This window comes from Gavia stellata, chromosome 2 (genome assembly GCF_030936135.1).
Source record: "Gavia stellata isolate bGavSte3 chromosome 2, bGavSte3.hap2, whole genome shotgun sequence".
Taxonomy (NCBI): domain Eukaryota; kingdom Metazoa; phylum Chordata; class Aves; order Gaviiformes; family Gaviidae; genus Gavia; species Gavia stellata.
The window spans coordinates 25,218,184-25,234,226 of record NC_082595.1 but is presented as its reverse complement, the minus strand read 5'-3'; the positions used below and the strand labels follow the sequence as shown (position 1 = coordinate 25,234,226).

The following is a 16,043-nucleotide window of genomic DNA, read 5'->3' as shown; positions in this document are numbered from 1 at the left end:
CTCTCCCCATTAAACCCAGCCCGCTTGCCGCGACCGCCGCTCTACGCAGATAGCGAATTCCCTGACGCCTCCCTTTGGCAGTTACCCATGTTGAAGCAAAGAAACGGTTCGCGAAGAGCACCTGGGAGGGGAGCAGCATACGGCCTTTCAGTGAAGGTGTGCCTTGAACGATTTATTAAGCAAGTCACCATCAGACCCCTTCTTTCCCAGAGCACGCACTTTTCCCATCACGCACTCCTTGGCTCTTACACGCCACAGCCTCCTACTGAAATGCTTCTGTCTGGCTAAATAAGTCACGTTGAGATCGGTTGCTTTCAGAAACATGCCCCAAATTAAAAGCAGTATTACCCTTTTTTAAGAAAAAGAGCAAAGAACGCGTCTGCCCCACGTTCTAGGGTGTTTATCTCATGACTGGTTTTACAGGGAATATCTTTGGTTCTCCCTGTCAAGGACTTTGAAACGACACAAGCCTGAGCTGCTTCGACATGGCTCGGTGCATTCACTGGCATCTCTTATTTCCGTAATAATTTTTTGTAATGACAAAATGAAGACCACAAACTATAATGTAGTTAGAAGTAGACAGCATATTCTGTCAGCCGAACTCATGAGAGATTTGATATTACATTGTGGACCCTTAACCAAGGGCTACGTTATTGCCAGTTTACCCAGGCTTAAAAGCCCCTGGAAGGTCTTGTCGGGGCATTGCTGGCAGAGAGGTGTGTGAGTAACAAATCTTAAAGATGACAAGAAGGGGAAAACATCAGACCACAGGTTAAGGTATCTGGCTACAGTGCCTGTTACTGGGAAACTCGCCTGAGCCACGGCGGCATACTGGTGCTCCCACTCCTTCCGGGCTTCCTCCAGCCGGGACTCCCTCGTTGCCCGTGTGCTCCGGATCCGACGCTCATGCTCAGCCAGCAAAAACCGCACCTCTTCTGAACAGCTTTAACCAGGGTATCTACGTGTAAGATAGCAAACCCCGTGAGGGACGAGGACCAGCACCGTGGCAGCCGCGCAGCGTGTTCACAGTGGTTCAAAATGTTCTCTGCCACCCACTTTGTAAGAAATTTACCTGTGGACCTACCTCAGCTGCATTCCCACCACACTTCTTCGATGTTACAGATTACCAAAGATGCCTCCTGGTAACGTTTGGGGAAGTCAAAATCTACTTGCTATTTGTAGCTCTATTTATGCAGAAATAGGTACGTGTTTCGTTGGCTGTTGGTGGCCCTGTGCTCCCGAGCCCCGCCAGACTGGACAACACTTTGTTGTTTTCAGCCTTCAGGTCTCTTATAAGCTTCTCCCCGGGACTTGCATTTACACTGCTTTCTTCCTCATCTGTTTTGTCCTTTTAAATATGAAAATACATAAAAGACAAAACAGAAGCTGGTACCCAAATAATCCCAGCAAACAGCAAGATTTCCTGTCAAAAATTACTCTTCTTTTTTTTTTCTCCCCCCCCCCCCCCCCCCTTTTGTTCTTTTCCCTGTTCAGAAATATCCCATGTAGCTCTGGAACTTCACAAGTGAAAAGGTCTCACGGCCACTTTGCTCCTCAGGTGGAAGCATCTGATGCCCTCTCCTGTACTGTTACCAGCAATCACAGCCTGGTTTGGTTTTGCCCCTGCCAGCCCACGAAAAACCTTCTCTTCTCCAGCTAACCCTAACCGGCAGCAACGTAGCCATAGCTGCTGTGCCTCCAGTATGCGGGGCAATGTGGGATGGGATACCTGAAAACCAGCCCTCGTCCACTGTAACTGTGGGTACGCCAGGTAGGCAGACAAATCCCCTGCAGAGACAAGTCCACCTGCCCCGGCATGGAGCTGGCTCAGGCGTGGGGAGTTTGTTGGTCTGCGTTCATCGGCACGTGAAAGCAATTCAGCTCTTTGCAGGACTGAACTGGTGCTGGAAACATCAAATCTTCTGCTCCTGATAGCTCCTAACAGCCAGGCTGCTGCGGCTACGAGCTTGCGGAGCCACGATCCATCCGCTTTGGGATAAGAGACGTGTAAGTGCCTGACCTCTTTTTATGGGAGCTGGAATAAGAAGGAATTAGTGCTGGAGTCCCAGAGAAAGCCTGACTGAAAGGACTGCAAAGAGAGCGGTTTTCAGTGCTGAGCCCCAGAAAGGGCAGGAGCAGAGCAAAGGGGAGAGAGGGAACCCTCTCCTCCAGAAGGAGACGACGGACTGGGAAAGTGGCCGGGAAGCAAGCGGCTGCTGGGCAGGAAGGAATAGCTCTGCGTGGCACTATCGCTGGGATCTGGGATTGGGAAGCAGAGACGACAAAAGCCTGGCAGCAGGGATCATCTGTCTGTTCTATGTTTCAGCCATGTTTGGTCTGTGGGACCCCAAACTACAGCTTAGTGTTAGAGGTGCTGGGAGAGAAAGGGAAGGAAAGACGCTGAATTAAGTCACACCTGTGAGAGAGACCCAGAATTCTCAGGAAAAAGAGTTACCGCTGTCATACAACGTAGTTGTGAAAATATGTGCCGTTCGTTCATAAGAATACAGAATAAGCTCTTCATATGCTGCCCTTGCTTACTGACAGATTCACTCTTTCTTCATCCTGAGCTGTCAATCACTTTGAACTGGTATCTTTTGTCGTTTTGCCCAGCACCTGGCTGCAATTTGCACCAAGACCACAGAGGGAAAAATTATGGAAGTGTCCCTTTCAGCATATCGTAAAGTTGACAGAGTTTCCTCGTAACAGACGGCTGCTGGACTCACGTCCGCAATCTGTAAGCACATGAAAAGTATGAACTGACATTAGATTTTGAAGGAGGCGTTTTGAAAGAGTTGTCCACACTACCAAAAATCAGATAAGCATTAACATGGAAAAATCGACCATTAAGGACCTTAAACATAAAAGCAGAACCCTAGCCTCTTCGCAATCTGGCTATAACTTAACTCTTTTTAACACTTTCACAAGAAATGAGACAGGAAGACAGACAGACAGACCGACAGACAGGAAGACAGAAAGAGGAGAGGACACAGGCGGCTTTTGCAAAAATTAATGCTGGAGGCACTTGAATCCTGGTAACTCTGGCTTACGCTAGCATCAACGCAAAAAACCAACCTCGCAAAACCACTTTGATGGTATTTGTACAAGTAACAGTTGAAGAATCTGTCCTTAAAGTTGTTCAAAACACCTTCGGTGAATGACGGGAGTTAGCATTTGAAGAAGCTCAGGTAAGCTGTTTTAGGACTACCAGCATTTACAGTCAACGTTTTCACATGGGCACATTTTCTATTTGTATCCTTCCATCTTTCGCTTGATAGTCCTTTCTTTAACAAAAATACCTCTTCAAAGATGCTGGAGTGTACAGTTAATTCACCTGAGACAAAGAAGAACCTACGGGAGCTTCATCTGATTTAGGAATGCAATATCTGGTGCGCAGCACAAACACTAATCTCAGCATTCAGGAAACAAAGTCGCTGTTTCGTAACACTGCCTAGTTTTATGTAAAGAACATGGCTTTTATATTGACACGCGGAAACAAACTTCACAACTCACAAAGAGTTATAAAGCAGGCATGTTTCTTGCGGCGCCGGGTGCAAGAGGATTTCTCCACAAAGCTTGCACACAGGGTTAAAATCATGACAGGTATTTAAAACAGTTAACAAAGTTAGTTACGCCTACTGGTGCTACCCCTTAATTAACTATTGGTTAATACTTTTCTTACTTCATCTTGAAGTTACAGTTCTCTTTTAATTCACCACGCATGCTCAGAGAGTAGGGGGCTAAATTGGGTTGGGGCTTCTCTAGCTAGGAGGTGTGTTCTTTAGTATTAAAATGAGATTCTAATGAGACAAGTTAACTCTAGGGCACTATTTTGGCAGTCTTCTCTATTTTTCTACGATTCGTCCTTGTGCTAATCATTATTGCTAGTTAGCAGAGAGTCAGTGAAGACAATCTTTATCAGCAGAGAGTCAGTGGAGACAGTCTTTATCTCTACTATGTCTAAGTACCGGGTGCAGTTGTTACAAAGGATCTTCTCTACATTTTTCTTTCTTACTTTGAACCCTTGTTTCTCAAGATGCCCTGTAACATTATAAAACACGTGCTTATGAGCTATCTAGCTAGATTGATCTGCATTTAGATACATTTTTACAAATATGCCGAAAACTCTTTCAGCAGAAATGGGGTTTGTATCTCTAATGGCGAGAGAGAGATATTTTGTGCCAGTCACACTTCTGCTCTGAAAACAGACGTGCTCTCCATTTGAGTAGTGCGTTTAATAGTGGCAAGAAACTTTTGACCAGCAGAAGGGTTCTCACCTTTATGTTGCATAGAAAGCAGTTAAGTTTGAAGCTACACCCACTTTCACCAACGTTCGAGCCATGCAATTCTATTTCAACAGGTGAACTGGGTTATAAATTCAAGAATCAGTTTACCATGATGGGCCCTGCTGTTTCCTCAGGACCGAGTCCCTGCATGGGATATGCAGCACCTTCTTTCCCGTAGCAACCTCGGCCAGAGCACTAAGGGAAAATAAAGTGAAAAGATGTGAACGATAGAAGCGTAACTATCAAAATCAAATTGGGGGTGTGCGGGGTGTGGGAGGGGGACACGGAGGGGGAAAGCTACCAGGTTAGAAACTTCAGTATAGTCATGCTTATGTACATGCTTCACTATATTTGTGCTTACGTACATCTCAGGCTTTATTCATTTATTAACCATACAGCAAAGAATCCTGAATGGAGGGAAGATTTCTTTCATACCTAGAAATTTATTCTTTACTTCACAGGAAAGGATTAAAAAAAAAACCATCCAAAAAACCCTGATGACAGTTCTTAATGTGGTTAGACTTAGACGTGTTAGACGTTAGATTTACACATGTTCCTTCCTTCAATCTGCCTCTTCCCAGTCCTGAGGATTTTTGCCTTTTGCTTCCTGCCAAGCCCACCAGATTTATAACTGACCGTTTGGTGATTGCTTCAGTCGAGAAAAATCTGTTAAAATATGCTATCAACAGCAGGAACAATTACCAAATCAATTGCTCAGACATTATTAAGTAAGATACAGAAAACGATACGCTGCAGAAACTCAGAGGAAATATCTTGGGATAGTTACCGGTATTGGAACATCTTCTACGTGCAGAATTGCTTTAAATATGAGAACTGCAAAGGTGTGCCTGAAAAGAAATGACCTCCCGCCTCTCGGGATTAAGCAATACCGCTCATCGGGGAGGTGCCACAGACTGCCCCACACTTGTGCCGCGCTGTATGAGCTTGCTCTCTATAGGGCCGCTTGTTGTACCGAGGCCAGGAGTTCTGCATTTCGCTAACGGGCAAGCAGCAGCTACCACAGATAAACAGTGACCGTAGGTTATTTCGGGACACCAGTGAGATATTTTCCAAGACCACTTGTAATATTTGGGACATAGAGGATCTTCAATACGGAGTCAATCTGCAAACAGGCAGTGGTTTAGGACGTCTCTGCCTCTGGCGATCCTCACTCCGAGAGCAGCAGGGGTGGACAGGGTGCGAGCGCCAAAAATGTGGGCTGGCGAGGCTGACCCTGCAGCCCAGGGTGAGGAAACCCAACATGCTCTCATCTGCTCGCTGTCCTGGAGGTGGCAATAAACTATGGTGGGTCTAGGTAAAACAGAGCCACCCTGGACTTTGTGTCTGCATAAACTTCCACGAGTTCATTTTATGGTGCCTCTAACAGGACTAAATTCATTAAGAGTGCTAAACAGCTACACTGAACAGAGGAAACAGTGCCCGCACACTACACCTGTTTGAATCGCATGGTGACGACCACATGAGACCGCCTGCTGGTGGCATTCATGGCAGTCGTAGCCGTTGTTCTCACCTTACTCCCTTGTTCCTCTCGATCTGCGCGTCATTACGACAAGGCACCACCTTCAAACTGTCCACATAACAACCTTGCTGCTGGTCTTCTCTAATCTTGAGCCCACCAGGTTCCTGGTTTTAGACAGCAAGTCCATTACCTGGGCAGAGATATTTATAGTCAAAATTTCTCACTAAAATAAGAAAAAATATTGTTAGACTTCGTAAGGATAGAACAAAAATTAAGAGAGAGTACGGCTGAGCACGGGGTAGTTATTCTGGCTTTACCATGTTTAGAAACTCATTCCCAGAGTGTTCCACTTCCCAGGTAAATTCCGCTCACGTTGAAAGCTTACATCTGCAGACTTAAGGTGCTTGCAAAATTCAGGATGAAGGCGGTATTTCCCTCTGCTTCTCCTATTGTCATTAGATGAGGAGTTTAAACAAGCTGATTCCATGAGCTGCGAAAACTAATGAAGTTTGTTGTCCTGAGCATTCATGTTTTTCCGATCTCTGCTGCCCGCTGCATCAAATTGGTCTGAAATTGGCCACATGGCTCAAAACCAATGAGGAGGAAGGTACAGGGCAAAGTAGTTCACAAACAAGTGGCAAATTGTATAAACCTGAGAAGAAAAGCTAAACGTTCAACCCTCTGAGACATATACCATCTCCCAAATCCCCGCCCGGCTTAAGAGAAACAGATTACCCATTTTCAGTTAGGAGTGAGTCCTGTGTCTGCCAACATAAGAGACGAACAAGAAGAGGAGCCTGGGGAAAGAAAGTACATAAAAATGCTGACTTTCTTCTTAACCCTGTTTTTCTTCAACCTACCCTTATGAGCATCATCCTTACTGCTGCCTAGGTAGACTCCATCATCAGACATGTTCCGATAAATCATTTTACTTTTTTCCCCCTTCTTCAATCTGTTATCCCAGAGGCGCTACCACCGTCGCTGACTGGCTCGGCCTTGGCCTTGGCCAGCGATGGGTCCGTCTTGGAGCCGGCTGCATTGGCTCTGTCAGACACAGGGGAAGCTTCTAGCAGCTTCTCACAGAAGCCACCCCTGTAGCCCCCTCCCCGCTACCAAAACCTTGCCACGCAAACCCAATACACTAGCAGACCTCAGGGTGGGCTAGCCAGTGAGTAGGAGGAAAACCCATCTCTGGAAAGACTCGGTGTCTCAGGCAGAGGTGAGGGGGGGAGCCCAGGGTCTGGGCACAGACGATGGCTGGGCTTGAGGCTGTGCTGATCTTCTGGGGCTCTGCAAACGAGGCTCTGCGTGCGAACCTACGGAGTGACAGCATGCCTCTGGTGTCACTCGTGAGCTTAACCTGCAACAAGCCGGAGAGGAGGCTTTTGGTGAGCTGCCATAGTGCTCGATGGGGGGTGTTAAAGGCACGGCCCCGTCTCTGGCAGCCTGCGTAGCCAGCCATGGTGTTGTCACATCCCTTCACTCCTTGACGGGCACTGCCATCAAACGTTAAGCTCTGCAATAATAAATCCACTAACTTCCAAAAGAAACCTCTTCTATCATGGTAAGACTACGGTTAAGAATTAAAAGTAAAGATAAAGACCCAGGACATGATTTTTTCCTCTCTGCAAGCAACAAGAACTGTCTATAATAGGAGTAAGCTGACCTCAAACAGGGTTTTGCATTTCCACGTTGATACGGCGAGCGAGATGGGCAGGAACGAGTTTTCACTGTTGTGTTTATCACAGGGGCGCACAGTGGGTGATGTCAAAGGAAAACAGAAGCATCTTCACAAATGGCATCCCCGCATCTTTTCTGCTGGCACAGAGCAGGGGAGGCCGCTTGGGGAAAACAAAGCGCTCTTTCTTAAGGGAAGTAACTGCAGTGGTGCATTCCTTCCCCCTCTCCCCTGCACCGCTCTGCCCTCTCAGAAATTCCAGCTAGGCCCTGGCCTTTGTGTAACGAGTTGGGCGCTTAAGCGTCCCTGGACCGTGCCAGGAACTCTTGCATGGTTAAGGCAGGGAACAGCACTGACCGTTCCAGGCACTCCTCTTACCTGACCGAGCCGGGTAATGAGAGCACAAAGAATGGGATGATCCGTCATTCCCTGACAGCCCTGGAGCACTCCTTATCAGGATCGTAACCCACGTGGAATGACACCACAGTTATCGAAATGCCATCATTTTACTAATGACGAAAGCCAATCGTCTTGCAACCCTATAAACAGCGGGTCCCAAGGGAGACCCTTTGAGCTCTCCTGGACCGCAGCGGGCTGCGACCAGCATCTCCCTCTGAGTGGGACACCTCTCAGAATTTCACAAACTCTCCCGTTTGTGAAAGTTTGGAGGACCGCGCCGAGCTGGCGGCGAGACCTGGGCTAAAACCCTCTCCTCCTCGAGGCTCAACCCTGGCCCTTTGAGAAACGCGGAGGCATTTGAACTGAGTACTTCCACGGAACTCGAGGGGAATTATTAACAGGTATTCCTGTCTACATACATATATATGTGTGTGTGTGTATATATATGCGCGCATATGTCTTTGTGCCTGTGTGCATGCGTGTGTGAATCCATTTGAGTCCCCGATCACAAGCATAGTGTAAATATTACCATTTTGAATCTGTAATGAAGTCTCTGTTGTGATTGTAGTAAATTCTATTAATGCACTCTGTTAAACTAATCAATGGTTAAGTGCTGCTAAAATCTTGTGATCCACCCTGAATTGTGAAGGAACCTTAGATTGCTGCTAATTACGTATCATCCTTTAGATATAAAGCGTTGACCAAGTCTGGGACTAGGAGTGGACCTAGCCGGTCTTCCCTGAACCTCGTGACTCGACGGGAGGATTTCTTTATTCCTTATACCCTTTCCTTTAGACATGGACCGTTGGCCACGTCTGAGACTAAGCCTGGATCCAGCCGCACCTAGACTCCTCCCTGAGAAGGAGTTTAGAAAGCGAGAGGGGTCCATTCTGGACCTCGTGACTCAACGGCAGAGTCCTCTTTACCCTTTTGTTTCTCCAGTCTCTCTGCCTAAATCGTTCCCATTCAATTTTTATTTGGTTTTACCTTGTATGTTTTAATAAATAGCAGAGCGGACCTTGCCATCAAATTCTGTTAAGTCGCATTCTATAAACTTGTGGTAAAATCGCTTTTGCCAATACCCTTGACGGTGATTCTTTAAGCGGCCTAAACCACTCATTTGCGACAGTACCACAGGAGTAAGTCACAAGCAGCCTTCAGTAATCAGGGTGGTGTTTTTGTAGACAGAAGGCACTCGTGCACGGGGGGAGTGAAGCCTTCTGCTTACAGCGGTGCTAGAATCCACCCGACTACAAGCGCAGAAGGGTGCTGATGGAGTGGGAGCATCCAGCAGCTCCAACAGCTGTCCTGCAAGGCTAAAAAGGTCGCTCCTACTGTATAGGAGAGGTATGGCACTATAAAGCTTCTGTACCCTATAAAGGCGAACAGAAGAAAGCATTACTTTTCTTTCCCGAGGTGCTGGAAAGACTTTCTCATGAATACCCTGTGCAAGGGTGAAGTTAGGAAGCATAACGGAGATTAAAGTTCAGCTCACTTTATGGCAGGTAAAGGAAGATCAGTGTTTGAACAGTTGTTCAAAAAAAGAAAGGTTTACTAGAAAGTAACATTTTGGTTCTCACGTTAGGGATCAGTTAATTGCACCGGTGACAAATCATCCTTTTAGGGTTTATCTGGAAATCTACCCGTACTACATCAACTTTGTAGTCAACACTACTTCATAGGCTCCACTATGGCTTGTACTGTAAGTTGCTCCATACGGTCACAGTTTCTATTTTTGCTAATTTGAAATTACCCGAGTCTTTTAAAGTGCAGCCTCGAAAGATCTTGGAAATAAATGACACTTTGTGCTAATCCCACCTGGTACTGCTTGTTCTTTTCCCGACTCCGGGTGGCTTTGGAGAGTTCTTTGCACACAACGGGCACCGGGCCTGTGTCTGCACCGTATCTGATCATCAAATAGCTCTTCCCTGAGCCGGTCTGACCATATGCCAGCAGAGCAGCGTTATAACCCCGCCAGGCTTTCCCCAGCACTCCTTGACCAAGATCGCAAAAGACCTCTCTATGAAAAAAACCATCAAGTGCATCCTCTTCAGAGATGAGCGAGCAAATGCATACACGAGCACTGCTGTCCGCTACGGGTGCCCCCACTAATAGTTTAAATCAGCAATCAGGATTTGCAAACACACTTGAAAGTGGTACTGAGTTCCACGATGACAGAAATGTAGACAAAACCTACATAATGCTGCAAACCAGTAAACTGACAAGTGCCAGTCGTTTGCATTACACTTACATGCGTGTTAGTAATGGGAGATAAACGAACCCACCAGTCGACAACTGTGTGTTAGCTACAACTGCTTTTAGTTGGTTCTTGGAATAAAATCTTACCTGGCCGGCGTAAACTGTTGGGTCCTGCTGAGACGAGCATACCATTCTTGCCCTTTAGGAAGAAGACGCTATGAGACCAATAGGCTAGATCAAAAGTAAAGGTTTTCCTGGGCCCTCGATTCCTAGGGTCACATATGCTTGTGCTGGTGGTGTTCACAGAAATCACGCACCTACTCCCTGCATTCTTCTCTCTCTGTGTGTTAAAATTACAATTCTGGTATCGCAAGACAAGCGATCAGTTGTTCACTAATAATTCATGGTTTAGTCTGGATTTAAACCAAGTTCAGCAGCAACGCACACCACACCGATGACTGCTGCGGGATAAGCCTGCTCTTGAACCATGCCAGGTGATAACAGAGCCAAGGAGTAAGTGACCTGAACGAAGGGACGCATCAGCAACTATCACATGCCTTCTTCCCTCTACCTCACATACCGCTCAGCCGCATAGCACAGTGCACTGGAAAACGCATTTTCTTTCAGGAACAGCTTTAATTCAAAAGGAACCACGGTACAGTTCTCGCCAAGCGTATCAAACAGACTCATTACCTCAACTACTTGGGTGAAAAAAGCATTTCTGGAATGGAAACCTGGAAGTTTTGCACGGAAGACAAAGTACAAATCAAATAAGAAACAAATGCCAGCTTATTACTTGAAATTCTATATTTTTCATAGTTTTTTCCCTTTGGCCTAGGCTAATAGGTTACAAGCATTGCCTAACAATGGAACAATTTCTAACAAAAGGAACTTCTGACGGGGGAATTAAATTGCTTAGCTATCTGTGGCCTTGTTTGCACACTGGGCATATTCTTGCCATACGATCTGCTAAAATTCTAAGTATTTTGGCACGTCCTGCTGGATTTATGCCTTCAGGCAGCAAAGGATTGCCACCAGGTCCTTGGGGGAAGGCCTCCTCCCCTGTGCTCTCCTCCAATACTGCGCGTCTCTTCCTGCCGCACCGCCCTGTCCCTCCTGTACTCCTGGGTGTGCTTGATTCCCCAGCCGTCCGGGCGGGTGTTTGCTCATGAGTAGCCGTTTTTTCTGGTTCAGTATGTGCAACACTTATTGTTCTTCTCTTAGGAGCTGCTGAGGTTTGTGCCTTACCCGCACTATCTTCAATGACCTAGAGTTAAAAAACATCTGTTAATGCATTATTAATTACCAAACGGAATAACTTCCAACTGAGTGAGACAAAACTGAGGACAGCGAAATACCGCGTTTCCTTTCACATCACCGCTGAATGTAGAGTTAGAAACATACAATGTACTCTCTCCTACAGAGGAAAGTTTATGCGGTTAAGGGACAGAGAACAGAGTATTCAGTGTACGCAATCACATGCTCCATTTCCGAGATTCCTGTTCCCAAAGCTGAGACGAGCTAACTAACTGACAGCCTATTTAACTTCATCTGAAGTCTGGGACACCGAAAACCTTTTTCCGTTCCTCAAGACCAATCAGTGTTTGTTTGTAAAGACTTTTCTGGTGGTTTCATTTTAAAGAAAGTTTACAGGCTTTTCTTTTGGTTGGTTGGTACCGGTTTTTTACAGTACGAACCTTAACCACAGGAGGAGTCTCTAGCAAATTCAGCTCTGATGCTCCTGAAAACTTCTTTTGTGAGACGGAACCATGCGTATTTGGTTTCAGTGGGCTGGATGGCATGAATGAAGTAGAAGCTCTGCATGGCGAATGTGGGCTACCACCCTGTGCTGCAGAGCGTGGAGGAACAGGACGAGCCACCAAACCCAGCAATCTGTTAAGGGACACAATTTAAAATACGAAAAGAAATAAATCAATAGCAAGAATCATGCTGCGTTCAAGAAATCTGAGATGGTACGTAACAAAAACATTCCATGAACAAGAAATACAGGTGAACCCTCGCTGTTGGGGTGATGTCTCAGGCCCACCAACAAGTCAGAGGCATTTTCTTCTTTTCAATTATTCCGTTACATTTCGTACTTAATTTCCTAAATCACTGCCTCTGAGGCAAGAGTAATCCAATGTTAAGTTGCACAAGTGATGTCATTCTCGTGTCAGAAGAAAATGCATCCACATTTCAATGCTGGGACCACTTCAAATTCTCCACTTAGTTGTGTCCCTAAGTTGACCTTTTCTTTAACAGACACAAAACTAAACGCAAAGAGAACACTTTGCAAGCACAGGAAGTGTACACACCCACACACATACACATACATATATATATAGGAGAAGCAACACCTTTTTGAAATAGTCATTCTGTAGATCTACTATACCTGGAACATTTTCCTAAAAATTCTCTAACAGATGCACTGCGCGACTCTGCATCAGGGAGAGGATGTGTTATGACTGGTGGTTCTGTCACTCCAGGACTAGAATTAAAAGGAAAATGTAAATGACTTTCATTCCCCTGAAGTCCAAACATACCAGAATCCAAGTTTATTTGACCATACCACCTGCAGGAAAATCATCTGACAACTACTAGCCTCTTTTCCACTCTATTATCATAGCAGAAAAACTCACTCTCCAAATATTACTTATGGTGTATTGATTCTTAAATGCTACATATTGTATGCGCAAAAAAGCCAGACAAAGCTCTATTCAGGCGCACCTTCCCTCCAAAACGCTAACGCAATTCCAATGGATTTTTCTCTCTCTCTCCAAACACGTAGCTCAAGACTAAACTTTGTTAGAAGGCTGCTTACCTATCATGCTGTGAGAAACTGGTTTTCTGCTCGTTTGCTGCCCATACTTCTCCAATTTTGGACAATACATTACTGATGCAAGTTGCTCTTGGGTGCACGTTTCCTGCATTAGCTTCTTTTGTTACTGTTGATAATGGCTTTGGTCTTGCGACTGTAAAGCGAGAGGGAAAAACTCTCAGCCTCGTGGAATCCAAGCGATGGTTAGCTGTCCACTGTATTTCCCCCCCGAAAAATTACCTTCTCTTAAGACCGATGAAGGCAAATGGTAAGGCTTGGCTCTCTCTACATGCAGCTTCCTTTCTCTAGGAAGGATCTTGCCATATTGGTCTAATACAGAATTTCTGGCAAGCGCTCTCTCTCTCAAGTGAGGATCACGATCATTCTGATGAATGAAAAGCGTAAAGCAGAACGTTGACGAATTACAAGAAGTTCGTTGCACAGAACTGCCTGTGCTATTTCTAATGAGTGAATAAATGTCCTCTGCAGATACAGTAAAATGCATCCACCGCACAGAACAGCAGCAAGTGCTACCCATCAGCACACGCTTTGGAGTACTGGAATATTTTGTTCAACTTTTAGGTTCGGCTGTAACTTAAGGTGTAGAAGCTTATTCCTAGTATTTCAAAGAACGGTATGAAACCCCAAGCATTGCTGAGTACTATCAAAAACGGTTCGTAACACCTAAGAGAACCTTGCACACTTGACGCGTACCATGCGATTAACCTTCATTGTCTGGTTCAACTCTAGTGCTGGGATACAGTCACAATGCAGCAAAGGTTATTAAAAAATGCCTTGATTTCCCAAGTTATTCCCAAACTGGAGCTGACAGCAGAACATCTAATTTGAATGTAAGAGTCTACATCAGGCTTGCAAAATAAGCAGTCTCTGGGCTAGGTCAGCTGGCCAAGAAATTTATTTTAGCTACCACACTGCGCAGAAGAGTTATTTGCCCTAAGACACTTCCACAAATCTGGCAAAGAATCCGGTAGGCAGGAAGATGAGGGCAGTGGGAAGACCGCTCTCCCCTTCCTACTAATTGCTCCACTGTATGATGACTAGCCAGCTGATCATTTCGCTTAGATGCTGCCTGGCTGAGGATGGGCTGTTCATCACAAAGGCTCCATCTCTCATGAAACTCTTGAGATGAGAGAGCAGGGGTGGTGCACTGCAAATGGAAAACCTGGGAAAGAGGGGGCTGAAGTCACCATGGTGGGATAAAGAGGATCGAAGGGAGAGGGCGTCATGAGATAAAGGCGGCTAAGGTGTTGCAGTAACAAGAGGGCCGTCTAAGCGGGGGAAATTGGGCTACTGGGGCGCAAGGCAAAGGCTACAGAGGCGAAGATCTGCTTTGAGAGGCCGCAGAAAAGCCGACTGATGATGGGAAAATGAAGGGAAGCGGTGAGGAAATTGTCAGGTAGAGCTGACAACAGTAATCGTTTACCACAGCCCACCTCCTTGGAAGCAAATGATCGGGTATAGTGCAGCAAGCTGTTGTTTGCAACAGCTCACATCCCAGCGAGACACCCCCATCGTCAGCTACTGCACTGAACCTAATGCTTTGAGAAACTGACAGGGATAAAGGTTGTTAGATCTGTTAGGGCTGTTCCCAGTCAAACTCAGTAGCTTGGATCTAGGACTGCTATTACTTCTGCTCACTAAAGTCACCACCTGCATTTCAGTGCAACTTGCAAATAATAGGAAAATCAGATTATCGTGTCTTGTAGCCTCTGGAGCCCCGTCAGACAAGATGGGTGTGTTTCCCCCTTGATTCCCTGATATGTGCTCACCTGACTCAAACTGGATGGCTGGACATCGACTAGTCTTGGAGACAGCAAGCCAGCTGCAAGACACCTATTGTAGCTATCGTGAATGGCTTCCCTTGTCAAAGGACCAGGTTTCTTCAAAAAATTCAAGGTCTGAAACATCAATCAAAAACTACAGATTAAGACAGCGTTATTATTCAGGCACTAAGGTTCTGGATAACCACTACGCGAAATAACATAAATGTTCACTGAAACTGTCAGAAAGCTTGCGTCAGTAATACACTTTAGGTTAGCCATCTCAGTAAGCATTACTATGTAGAGTCTTAAAGACGGCAGCCAAACTAACAGTTACAGTTTATTAAAAAAGTCCTGTAAAACAAAATATCAGCCCTTGCAATGCTTAATTAAGTATTTTCTAGCTTCTCTGTCAATACACAGGCCTTTCTTTTTCCCCGAACACTGACGCAAAATGCATTCTATCGAAGCCAAAACTGACACACAACGTTAAATCACACTGTGGAAGACCCTTGCTATGCTTGTTTGTGCAGAAGCTGGTTTACGTTGGAAATGTTTAGTGAGCTCAAACTTAATTCAAAATTATTTGTTACAATCTGTGCAGTGGCTCAGAAGTTATGATTTGGCCAAGTTTGGGAGAACAAAGAATTCATTGCTTCTTAAACAGTCAAATAATTTTTCATTTTCTCCATTCTGTCCTCCTTTTTCAGGTTAATCAGGGATCCAAACCCTAACTCAAGCCTAAGCAGGCAGTTCCACTGATGGGTAATAAAGAAGTAACCGCTTTCGCCGCCTTCCACGACATTTTTGTTCTTGCTCCTACAGCAACGTTGTATTCCGTTCTAGACACTCAATCCCTGATCGTGCTTCAACAGGGGACAATGGTAGTTTTACAGTCCCAAGAGTGGACCGAAAACCTTACCATTGGCATAAAACTGGCAGGGTACAATTGCGATTCTGCGTGTGGATGGGCAGGATGAGCACAGAATGGGCTCTGACACTGAAAGCAGTGCAAGAGAAAACTTAGAAAAGGTACATCTCCTGACAGTCTCAATGAAGATACAGTAAAAGATCACCTCCTTCTGCAAGCCGGTGCAAGTCATATGAACGACTCCGGAGTTCAGCAAGCACGAACCATCTGCAGAAACAAGGAACGTTTGACAACATTCCATGCTCTCACAGTTATGTTAGGACCACTTTACTTTTTTTAAACAGCAATATCTGGAAAGATATAACTGAGTACCCATTTTCTTCGTCAGATCGCAGGCAAACCTTTTTTAAAAAATTATTACTGCGTGTAGAAATTTCATCTCTAGTGCTACCGAGGTGCTGTGCTTTGAGCTTCAGTTCAAAGTCATTTCATTTTGTAACCATCACCACTTCACAGGCTACGTGACAAAAG

The 16,043-nt window shown here is 45.5% G+C and overlaps 1 long non-coding RNA gene across 1 annotated transcript; it reads right to left on the bottom strand.

Moving 5' to 3' along the window:
• Nucleotides 1-11,899: 11,899 nt before the first annotated feature.
• LOC132319057 (uncharacterized) lies at nt 11,900-12,903 on the bottom strand. The gene is made up of 3 exons (XR_009484438.1): nt 12,864-12,903; nt 12,435-12,530; nt 11,900-11,935 (listed from the first exon to the last, which is right to left on the bottom strand). It is a non-coding gene; the product is annotated as an uncharacterized LOC132319057 (long non-coding RNA).
• Nucleotides 12,904-16,043: the final 3,140 nt, after the last annotated feature.